General features: G+C 43.0%; 1 pseudogene; it reads left to right on the top strand.

Moving 5' to 3' along the window:
* Positions 1-5,766: 5,766 nt before the first annotated feature.
* LOC143603570 (shikimate O-hydroxycinnamoyltransferase-like) lies at positions 5,767-6,876 on the top strand (annotated as a pseudogene).
* Positions 6,877-9,987: the final 3,111 nt, after the last annotated feature.

Raw genomic sequence — 9,987 nt, 5'->3', positions numbered from 1 at the left:
TTTCCTTTGAAATTTTCTAAGTGTTCAGAATAAGTTAACCTTTGAACGTGGTAGATGATAGGTTGAAGTTTTGCTTCCTTGCTCGTGATTGTGCGGGTAAGACCGTCACTTGCACTTACAAGGATGGCTAAACTTTACTTACATCTGACCTGCGTGTAGGTTTTCCTTATTTTTAGCGTTGTGTTTATGCGGGTTTTGCCGCCTTCCACACGTAACGACTTACTTCTTCCCCCATTTATGCGGTGAATACCGGCACCAGTGTGGGAAGTTCATAAGTATAAATGTAAGGCTATCAACACATTGTGAAAGGAGAATCATTTCCATTAGAAATGGCTCTAGGCCTTTTCTTTACAAATTTGGAATTGATCTACATATAACATTTGCGTAATTGAGCTCCATTCCATGTTCTTGGGATGGGAGTGCCATCGAGCCTTTCGAGCCGGTATGCGCCCTTTCCCAGGACTTCTTTGATAATGTATGGCCCTTCCCAGACCGGGGCCAGCTTTCCTGGGCGTTCTTGGTTCGAAGCCTCGTTGTTACGCAGTATGTAGTCTCCTACATTGAAGTTGCAGAGTTTTACCCGCGTGTTGTAGTACTTTTGCATTTGTCGCTTGTAGTTCTCTTCACGCACTGCGGCTAAGTCTCTGCGTTCCTCGGTTAGCATAAGGTCCAACCGTCTTTCCGCATCATTGTCTTCTGGCCGAATCAAGACCCTTGGTGAGGGTAAACCAATTTCGACCGGGACCATGGCTTCAGTGCCATAAGTGAGACTGAACGGGGTTTCTCCCGTACTGGCCTTCTTCAGCGTTCTGTTTGCCCAAAGGACGTGCGGAAGCTCGTCCACCCAGCCGGATCTGTGTTCCAAGAGTCTTTTCTTTATGCCTTCGACGATGCTCTTATTTGCTCTTTCCACCTCACCATTACCTTGCGGGTGTGCCACTGAGGTAAAGGTGTGGGTGATTTGAAGTTCTTTCAGCCACTGTTGTAGCTTCTTGTCAGCAAAGTTGGTGCCGTTATCGCTCACCAAATTCTGTGGAAGTCCAAAACGACAAATAATAAATTCCCAAATAAATTTTTTGATATGTTTCGCGGTTGTTTGGGCTAAAGGTTTTGCTTCTATCCACTTGGTTAAGTAGTCGATGGCTACCACTAGGAACTGAACATTTCCTGCTGCTGTAGGAAATGTGCCTGTCACATCGATGGCCCACTTCTGAAATGGCCATGAAGAAGTGACTGGAACAAGTTCATTCTTCGGGCGGTGCATGTTGGGTGCGTAAAGCTGGCAAGACCTGCATTTTCTGATGTATGCCAGCGCATCCGTATGCATCCCCGGCCAAAAGTATCCCGCGTTGTTTAGCTTAGCTACAACAGCGCGGGGACCTGCGTGTACTCCACAGATGCCTTCGTGTACTTCCCTTAGAAGGTAGTCAGCATCTTGGTTGTCCACGCATCTTAAGAGTGGGCCAAGAAAGTTACGTCTGTAAAGGATTTCATCGATGAGTTGATAATTCAGTGCTTTACAGCGTAGTTTTCTTGCCTGTGTTTTTGACTCTGGTAGTGTACCTGCCGCAAGGTATTTTATTATTGGTGTCATCCACGTTTCCGTACCGGTTTGGATGACACAAATTTCCTTGTGCGGGACCGAAGGTGTCTCGAGGAGTTCAATGCGGATATCCTTTCCTAAGTGGGTGAAGGCTAATGATGCAAGCTTGCTTAACGCATCCGCATATTTGTTTTCACTTCGCTTGACGTGTATGACTTTGCAGTCGTTGAAATCGCGCATAAGGGATTTTGCTTGTGCGAGGTACAGGGCCATTGTGTCGTTCACGGCCGTGTACGTCCCGTTGATTTGATTGGCTACTAACATGGAATCCACGTGGGCTTCCAAGTTTTTCACTCCCATCTTACGCGCAATTCTCAGCCCAGCCAAGAATGCCTCATACTCGGCTTCGTTATTCGTACTTGGAAAATCCAGTCGAATAGCGTAAGTGTATTCTTGGCCCGCTGGGTTGGTTAGTTTCAGCCCTGCGCCTGAACCCTCGTTACTGGCTGCTCCATCAGTGTAGAGTCGCCAGACATCATTGATGTCTTGTGCTGGAGAGGGTTGAGCCTCTTCCTGGCACTCTTTTTCCCGCGATACAGGCACTTCTGCAATAAAGTCGGCCAGAACCTGGCCTTTTATGGCTGGTCTTGGCTTATACTTTATCGCGTATTCCCCCAACTCAATTGCCCATTTGGCTAGGCGTCCCGATAACTCGGGTTTCCCTAGAACGTTTGCAAGTTTGAAGTTGGAGAGAATGGTGATTGGGTGACCCTGGAAATATCGTCTTAGCCTGCGTGAAGCGTGTATAAGTGCTAAGACTAATTTTTCGAGGGTAGAGTACCGGGTTTCTACGTCTGTTAGGATACGGCTGACATAATAGATTGGCATCTGGATGCCTTTTCGTTCTACTAGCAGGACTACCCCGGTTGCTCTATCAGTTGCGGAAAGGTATAGGATTAACTCCTCTCCCGCTTTTGGTGCTGTCAGCGTTGGGAGTTCGATCAAGCGTGACCGAATCTCCTGAAAGGCTGCTTCCGCTTCTGGTGTCCAGGGAAGTGCGTTTTCTTTAAACAGTTTCTCAATGTTGACACGAAGGGAAACGACTTATCCGCGTGGTTTGCCAAAAAGCGATTAAGTGCCACTAGTCGTCCATTCAGTGTCTGAGCCTGTTTGATGGTAGTAGGTGATTCCATTTTGATAATGGCTTCGACCTTTTCAGGGTTCGCTCTGAAGCCATCTTTAGTGACGATGACCCCCAAGAACTTCCCTTCTTCCATTCCAAAGGCACACTTGCTCGGGTTGAGCTTCATGTTTATCTTCCTGAGCGTGTTGAAAGTCTCTTCGATGTCTTTCAACATCGCTTCTGGGTCCGGGCTTTTGATGACCAAGTCATCCATGTAGACTTCCAAGTTCCTCCCAATTTGGGCATGAAACTGGTTGTCCATCAGGCGTTGGTATGTGGACCCGGCATTCTTAAGTCCGAATGGCATCATTTGGTAACAAAATGTGCCATCGGGCGTCCGAAAAGCGGTTTTGTCCTGATCATCAACGGCCATGTGGATTTGATGGTACCCCTTATATGCGTCCAGGAAGCATTTAAGGCGGAACGGTGCCAACGAGTCCACCTTAAGATCAATTTCGGGTAACGGATAACAATCTTTGGGGCATGCTTTGTTCAAGTCTTTGAAATCTATGCACATGCGCCATTGTTTGTTATTCTTCGGTACCATGACGGGATTTGCAACCCAAGTTTGATATCTGCTAACGCGTACGATGCCTGCGTCAAGGAGTTCCTTGACTTGGGTTCTACACGCGTTAGTTTGTTCTGGCCCCATTACTCTGCGCTTTTGTACGATCGGCGTAACAGCCGGATCGCATTTGAGCTTATGCTCTGCCTTACTTCGGGGTACACCAGTCATGTCAGCTGGTGTCCACGCGAAGATGTCAACGTTTTTTTGTAATAAGCGCTTGAGTAAGGTGCGTGTGGGATCAACAATTGTTGGGCCAATGGAGACGGCCTGGTCAGGGTACTTGCCGTTGAATGCCCATCTTTCTGGTTCGGTGATGGTTGGTTTAGCCATCTTTGGTTTGGCTTTAGATGAGACAGATGCGATGCATACCTGGGGAATGCCGGTGATCATCGCTACACCCTCAGCTGTTGGCCATCCCATCATGCCGTGGACTGAGGATACCACGGCGTTGAATCTTGCCATCCCGTCTCTCCCGAAGAGAATGTCGTATGTGTGGTGTGGCTTCCTCATCACGACAAAGTCCACATCTTCTGTGCGGGAGTATTTCCCATCCGTAAGAGTGACGGGGAAAGATAGGATACCCAGGGGGGTGTTTGTGCTGCCATCAAACCCTTCCATCGAGGCGCAGATCGTTTCCAGGCGTTCCTTGTCTTCGTCATCTAGCTTGTCGAAGAACTGCCTGTACATCACCGTTGACGAGGCGCCGTTGTCAGCAAGAGTGCGAGAAGTGATGTAGTGCCCTAGCTGGCTTTTGATGACGATAGGGCCTTCTTTGCTGGGTCCTCCTGGCACTCGCGGGAAGCGCACCTCAGCTTCCTTCCACGCACATGGTTCTGGCGTTCGCCTTTTTCTTCCTCTGATCTTACCATGAACCATGTTGATGCTGATGTCCACGGGCTTTCGTCCGTTGCCTCGGTACCGGTTGTCTTTCCTTCCTCCCTTCTTGATTGATGCCACCAGGTGTGCCAATCTTCCATCCTTGACGAATGCTTCAACAATATCTTTCAAGGATGTACACTCTTCCGTACCATGACCTTTTGTCCCGTGAAAGTCACAGAATTTGCTCTGATCCGCATTAGGTCGTTGCCGGATCATTGGAGCTTTTGGCCACGGTAGCTTTTCAGTGGCAAATATCTCCGTGACTCTTTTGGTGAGTGGCGTCCACCGGTGCTTTTGGCTTGAAGGGTGTGTGTGATTTCTTCCGCCAACAAGAGGGTGAGAGCTGGATGAGGTGTCAAAGTTTACCCTTGACTGCCAGATACCTAGCTTCCTCTTTTTGTTCTGCCGGGCGATCCGAACATTGTTCTCTCTTGTCCTCTGCGTGTAGAGGTGTGTACTCTGGGGAAGATCCCTTCCCAGTTGCTTCTCCGTCTCGGCAAAGCGCTTGGCCACCGTCATGATGGCATCCCATGTTGATGGCATGCCATCCTTACCCGTCAATGTGCGGATAAGCTCTGGGTATTCGGCGCCTTGGATGAAAGCGGCGCGAACAAGATCTTCACTTATGTTGCCGAGACTTAGCTTTTTGGAGTTGAAGCGGGTGATGAAGTCTAGTAAAGATTCATCCTCCTCTCTAACGCAGTTGAGGATCGTCCACTGTTCTTCAGTATATTTCCTCTGTTGGCTGAAGTGCTGGCTGAACTTGTTCTGAAAGTCCGCCCAGTCATATATGTGGTGGACCGGTAAACGATCGAACCATGCCCTGGCCGCTCCAACCAGAGTCATCTGGAACATATAACACCACGTGGGTTCCGTCCAGTTACTGACGGTTGCCCCCGCAATGAATCTGTTCAAGTGGTCGTCTGGGTCGGATAGACCATCATAAGTGCCAATGTTGGACATTTGTTTGGCACTTCTCGGGGCGATTGCTTCCGCAATGTCCCTTGCGAACTTTGACTTTCCTGCATTTGTAGCAGTTGGCCTAAAGGTTTTGGAGAAGTCACGCGGGTTTCTCTCCGCATTCGTTGGTTTAAAAGCTTCCCCAAAATTCCTTTTCGGCTGGAAGTCCGTTTCCTTACGCTTCCCTTTCGCCTTATGGCGAGGGTTTGCGTCGGTATCGGATTCTTCCCTCTCGTCGTCTGAGTACTCGCACTCGCTGTTCATATTGAGATGTTGGCGAGTACTGCCGAATTCGTCAGCCTGTTGAACTGAACGCAAGCGTTCATCCAATTCAGCTTGGAACTCTCTCTGACGTGCTTCGGCCCACGCCTTCACTTGATCTAGTGTTTGGCGAGGGACCCTCGTTCGTTTTTCCAACTGGGCATCAGTGAACCCCAGTGGAATATTTACTGCACTTGCCCCGGCTTGGGTAGTCGGGGTAGTGTTCGTAAGATTTGTATAACCGCCGGTGTTCCCCCCAGTTGCTGGGGTTGTGGTTACCGGGGTTTCTTGGTCGGTTACTGGCCTTGGGACCGGAGTAACGTTAACCATTTCTTCAGAAATTTTGAAAAAACTAAATTAGTTCTAGCTTTTATGCACGGTAAATACCTTAAATACTTATCCACTTTAACCACTTCTTATAACCAGGGTAACTTTTATTTGGTTTGGTTTTCAGTTTCGACAAAAAGTATATCTGGTATAGCCAGTTTTTTGTGAACTTTTATATCTAGACATGTTTTCATTTTGTCCGCATATTTTGCGTGTTAGGTTACATGGTTCAAATGTGGCGGGGTTTCCTTAGGGTGTGGATTGCACCATACATTATCAGATGGACTCTCGTCTCTTCATTTCATCAACACATGGTCTGACAAAGCTCGAGGTTTATCGGTCGCGGTCCCACCATTTCTTGACCGCACCCTTCTCCGAGCCCGGAACCCACCTACACCAATGTTTGACCATGTTGAATACCACCAACCACCGTCGATGATCGCCCCATTGGAAAACGAAAAATCCCCATCTCACTCCAAGTCCACATCAACCGTGATGCTACGCCTCACACTTGATCAGTTAAATCATCTTAAACTAAAGGCAAAAGGCGATGAAAGCGCGCATCATAGCACATATGATATCCTAGCCGCTCATATATGGCGATGAGCGTGTAAATCACGTGGACTCTTAGATGATCAACCAACTAAATTGTACGTGGCTACTGATGGACGGTCGAGATTGAACCCACCCCTCCCTCCTGGTTACCTCGGGAATGTTATTTTCACGGCCACCCCAATCATGAAAGTAGGCGAGTTTGAGTCTGAGTCGTTGGGGGGACACCGGAAGGAGAATCCATGATGAGTTGGCTAGAATGGACGATCAGTATCTTAGATCAGCTATTGACTACCTGGAGACAATATCTGATCTATCAACTCTTGTTCGTGGGCCATCCTACTATGCGAGTCCAAATCTGAATGTAAACAGCTGGACTCGCTTACCGATCTATGACTCTGATTTCGGGTGGGGACGGCCCATTTTTATGGGGCCGGCGAGCATCCTCTATGAAGGCACGATTTACATCATACCGAGCCTGAGTGGTGACCGGAGTGTCACGTTGGCGGTGTGCTTAGACTCCGATCATATGCCTTTGTTTAAGGAATGCTTGTATGATTTCTAGCGAAGTAAGTGATAAATTATAGATGCAATAAGGAAAAGAGAAAAAAAAAACAATTTTATGTTTTTATATTTCATTTACTTACTGTTATTTTTAGCATAAGACGTCATAAATAGTATTGACGACTTTTGAGCAATAATATTGGTAATAGTGGATGTCAATTATTTATGCTTTAATAATTGTTATATGGCATACGTACTGTCAGATATATTACACATATACGAAATTCAAGGAACACATTATATATAATTATCCGATCAATTTCACACAACATTTATATAGAAACATGAATAAAAGGAAGCATGCCGCAAGCGTATGCATGGAATAAAATAGAATTAGAAAAATATTTCACGAACTATTTTTTAAAACTACACAATGTGTGTATGCGGTATATGAGGAAAACAAAATACGTGTATTTGTCGTCGTGAAAATAAACGTTAAAAGTTACGAAAGCGAACTTTTGAAAAATCGTTTAACAAAGAGATTAAATAGTTGTCTAACCAAATTTAGCATTTAAAAATTTAGTTTGTTAAATTTAATAACTACTAATTAAAATATACACATAGAGAAATGAAGTTCACTAAGTATTATAACTATTTAAAGCATTAAAGCATTCAAACTATAAAAAATTGATGTTGTTGATTGACAATTCCTTGTTAACCTCCTTTTCAATCCTAGTACATTTGCCATAATCTCTCTCTCTCTTAAAACTGAGTAGACTTTTACAATGTAAGTTTACAAAGATCTTCTAATGTACTTCGCCTGTTTAAATCTCTTATCACCATCTCTGGAGTAAAAAAAAAAATCATGTTGTATACATGCCTATTGTAATATATTTATTTTTATGATGTTTAAAATTCAAGATTACAGGTTACATTCTAGTATAAGCCACCTATATGTTTAAACAATGTGTCGCTCATTTGCTGGATTAATACAACCATAAAATGAGGGGCTTGATCGCTTCGTGATCTAAAGTACACAACATTACCATACGCATTTATGCAGGAGATTGTTTCCCACGTCTTAAACTAATGAAAACAAAAACGAGTTTTCAATAGTAATCTTTTCACCCTATATTTTATGACTCAATATATTTCATTGAATGATGTCAAATGTTTTCTATGATTCTTCCTTAGTTTAGTTTCATAGTTTTAAGCTTTCATGCTTGAGGGGGCAAAATTAAGCATCGAATTACCACTAGCTACTTGTGATGGAATCGATATCACATTTATGTAAACCGAATTCTCAACATTAAAATCACATGTATTCTATAAATAATCTGATTACCTAAATCACATATATTCTAAACATATAGGAAATTCTATCTTTTTTAATAGTAGATTGTCTACTTGAAAATGATTTGACACAAGTGTTTTAATGCGTAACTTATTTGAAAATTTAATAAGTTGTGAAATTTCTAAGACATTATTAACGTAATTAACTTACAATGTATATAAAATGTTCTAATATAAACATCAACAGGCTTCACCACTAAATCAACCATCGATGCTAGTCTGCTACTACTATGATTCCCATGTCCACCACCGCCTATATCACAAGTTCAATCCCGGCAACCTGATAGGGAGTCGATTCGAGAGTGCTAATCTACTATAGAGCAAAGAGACGACACTTTTGAATTTTTTTTTTGCTAGTCATTCATAAAACTCAAAAGGCATCTGTTATGAACACTTATCCAGGCCCGTTTGGCAGCCCAAGTCAAGATGGACAACGCAAGTCAAGAGAATTAATTAGGCCCAACGAATATGAATTGAAGAAACGCCATTGATATAAGGCGTTAGGAAGAGAGTATGGCATAAATGAGTATTGTTAGAAGTTGAATCTGGTCTTCTCATCTCTCTTTCTAGAATCTGTTTCTCGTCTCCTTTATTATTGTTTTGATTTCTCATTGTAATCTTTCAATTGAATCAATCGAATGATAGTAGTTACTTCTCAACTCAACTGATTATATCGTTGTCTTAACTTGAGTACACAACAGCATTTTATTTTAGAATGTGTATGGGTTATTGGTCAATTCTATATGGAACTTAAAGGGTGTAGTGTTTGTTTCAAATGTTGTGTTTTCTTATTTTACTAGTGGGTCTGTCAATCTGGACGTGCTAAGTGGGCTAGAAGACTTGGACTAGTGGGCTGGAGCAATATGGGCTTATGAAGCTAAATGGATTATTGGTTGGAAGACTTGGAGTCTTGATGTGTACAGAAATAACCGGTTCAGAACCGCTTAACCGGAAACCGAACCGAACCGAACCGGTTCGTTTCTCAAACAGGTTTCTATCAAACCAGTTCCCAAATTGAACCAACCGCCGGTTCGTATAGCGGTTTGAGTTTTTTTTTTCAATAAAACTGGTTTAAAACCGACCCGAACCGATCTGGATTAGTCTGGGTGCTTCTATGCTTAAACCGGTTTCTAAACCGAAAATGGTTTAACCCAAACCAGTTTGGAATATGCAAAAACCAAACCGGTTTGGTTTGTAAAAAAACGGTTTTGTAGACCTCTATAATGGAGTCCATGTCTGCTGATCAGGATACCCAATTAAGTCTCATGACCCGTTTAACAAAATTCATGGGCCATGGGTTGGGTTTGAGGATCCATGAGAGAGAGAGAGAGAGAGTGACTCGCCATTCATTCACTCGTGTTTGTGATTGTTTCATATTGTTATACGTTTCATTGTGTTGATGATTTGTTCTTGATTGTATTTGCTTCTGTATTCGTTGAAGATTGGTTTGATTAACTGTTTGTGTAATTGGTAGAAGATTTGGTAATAAACCATTACTGAGTATGTCTTTTTGACACTTTATAAAGGCTTACAAACATTACTCCCTTTAAGAGAAATACTAGGACATGAATCATTTATTGCTAATCTATATCTATACTATATAATAAATATAAGTTTTCTATACTCACGTGTCATTCTCTTGTGTATTCTTACTATTTCTTACCACCTCTCTCTCCTATTAATTATACATTAAACATACACATTTTTTTAATTCATTTTGATTTCTATAATAGTTTTTACAAAACGCATTTTATTAAAAAAAAAGTTAGATTTGGTTTTTAAAAATTTTTATAAATTGAGCATTTTTTATTATTTAACTTCTCTAGTATGAATTATATCATTTTTATATATATAAAA

The sequence above is a fragment of the Bidens hawaiensis genome, unplaced genomic scaffold, assembly GCF_021521415.1.
Source record: "Bidens hawaiensis isolate Kalapana, Puna unplaced genomic scaffold, B.hawaiensis_p1.1 tig00062159_1, whole genome shotgun sequence".
Lineage (NCBI taxonomy): Eukaryota > Viridiplantae > Streptophyta > Magnoliopsida > Asterales > Asteraceae > Bidens > Bidens hawaiensis.
This window is presented reverse-complemented; position numbering and strand designations above follow the sequence as displayed.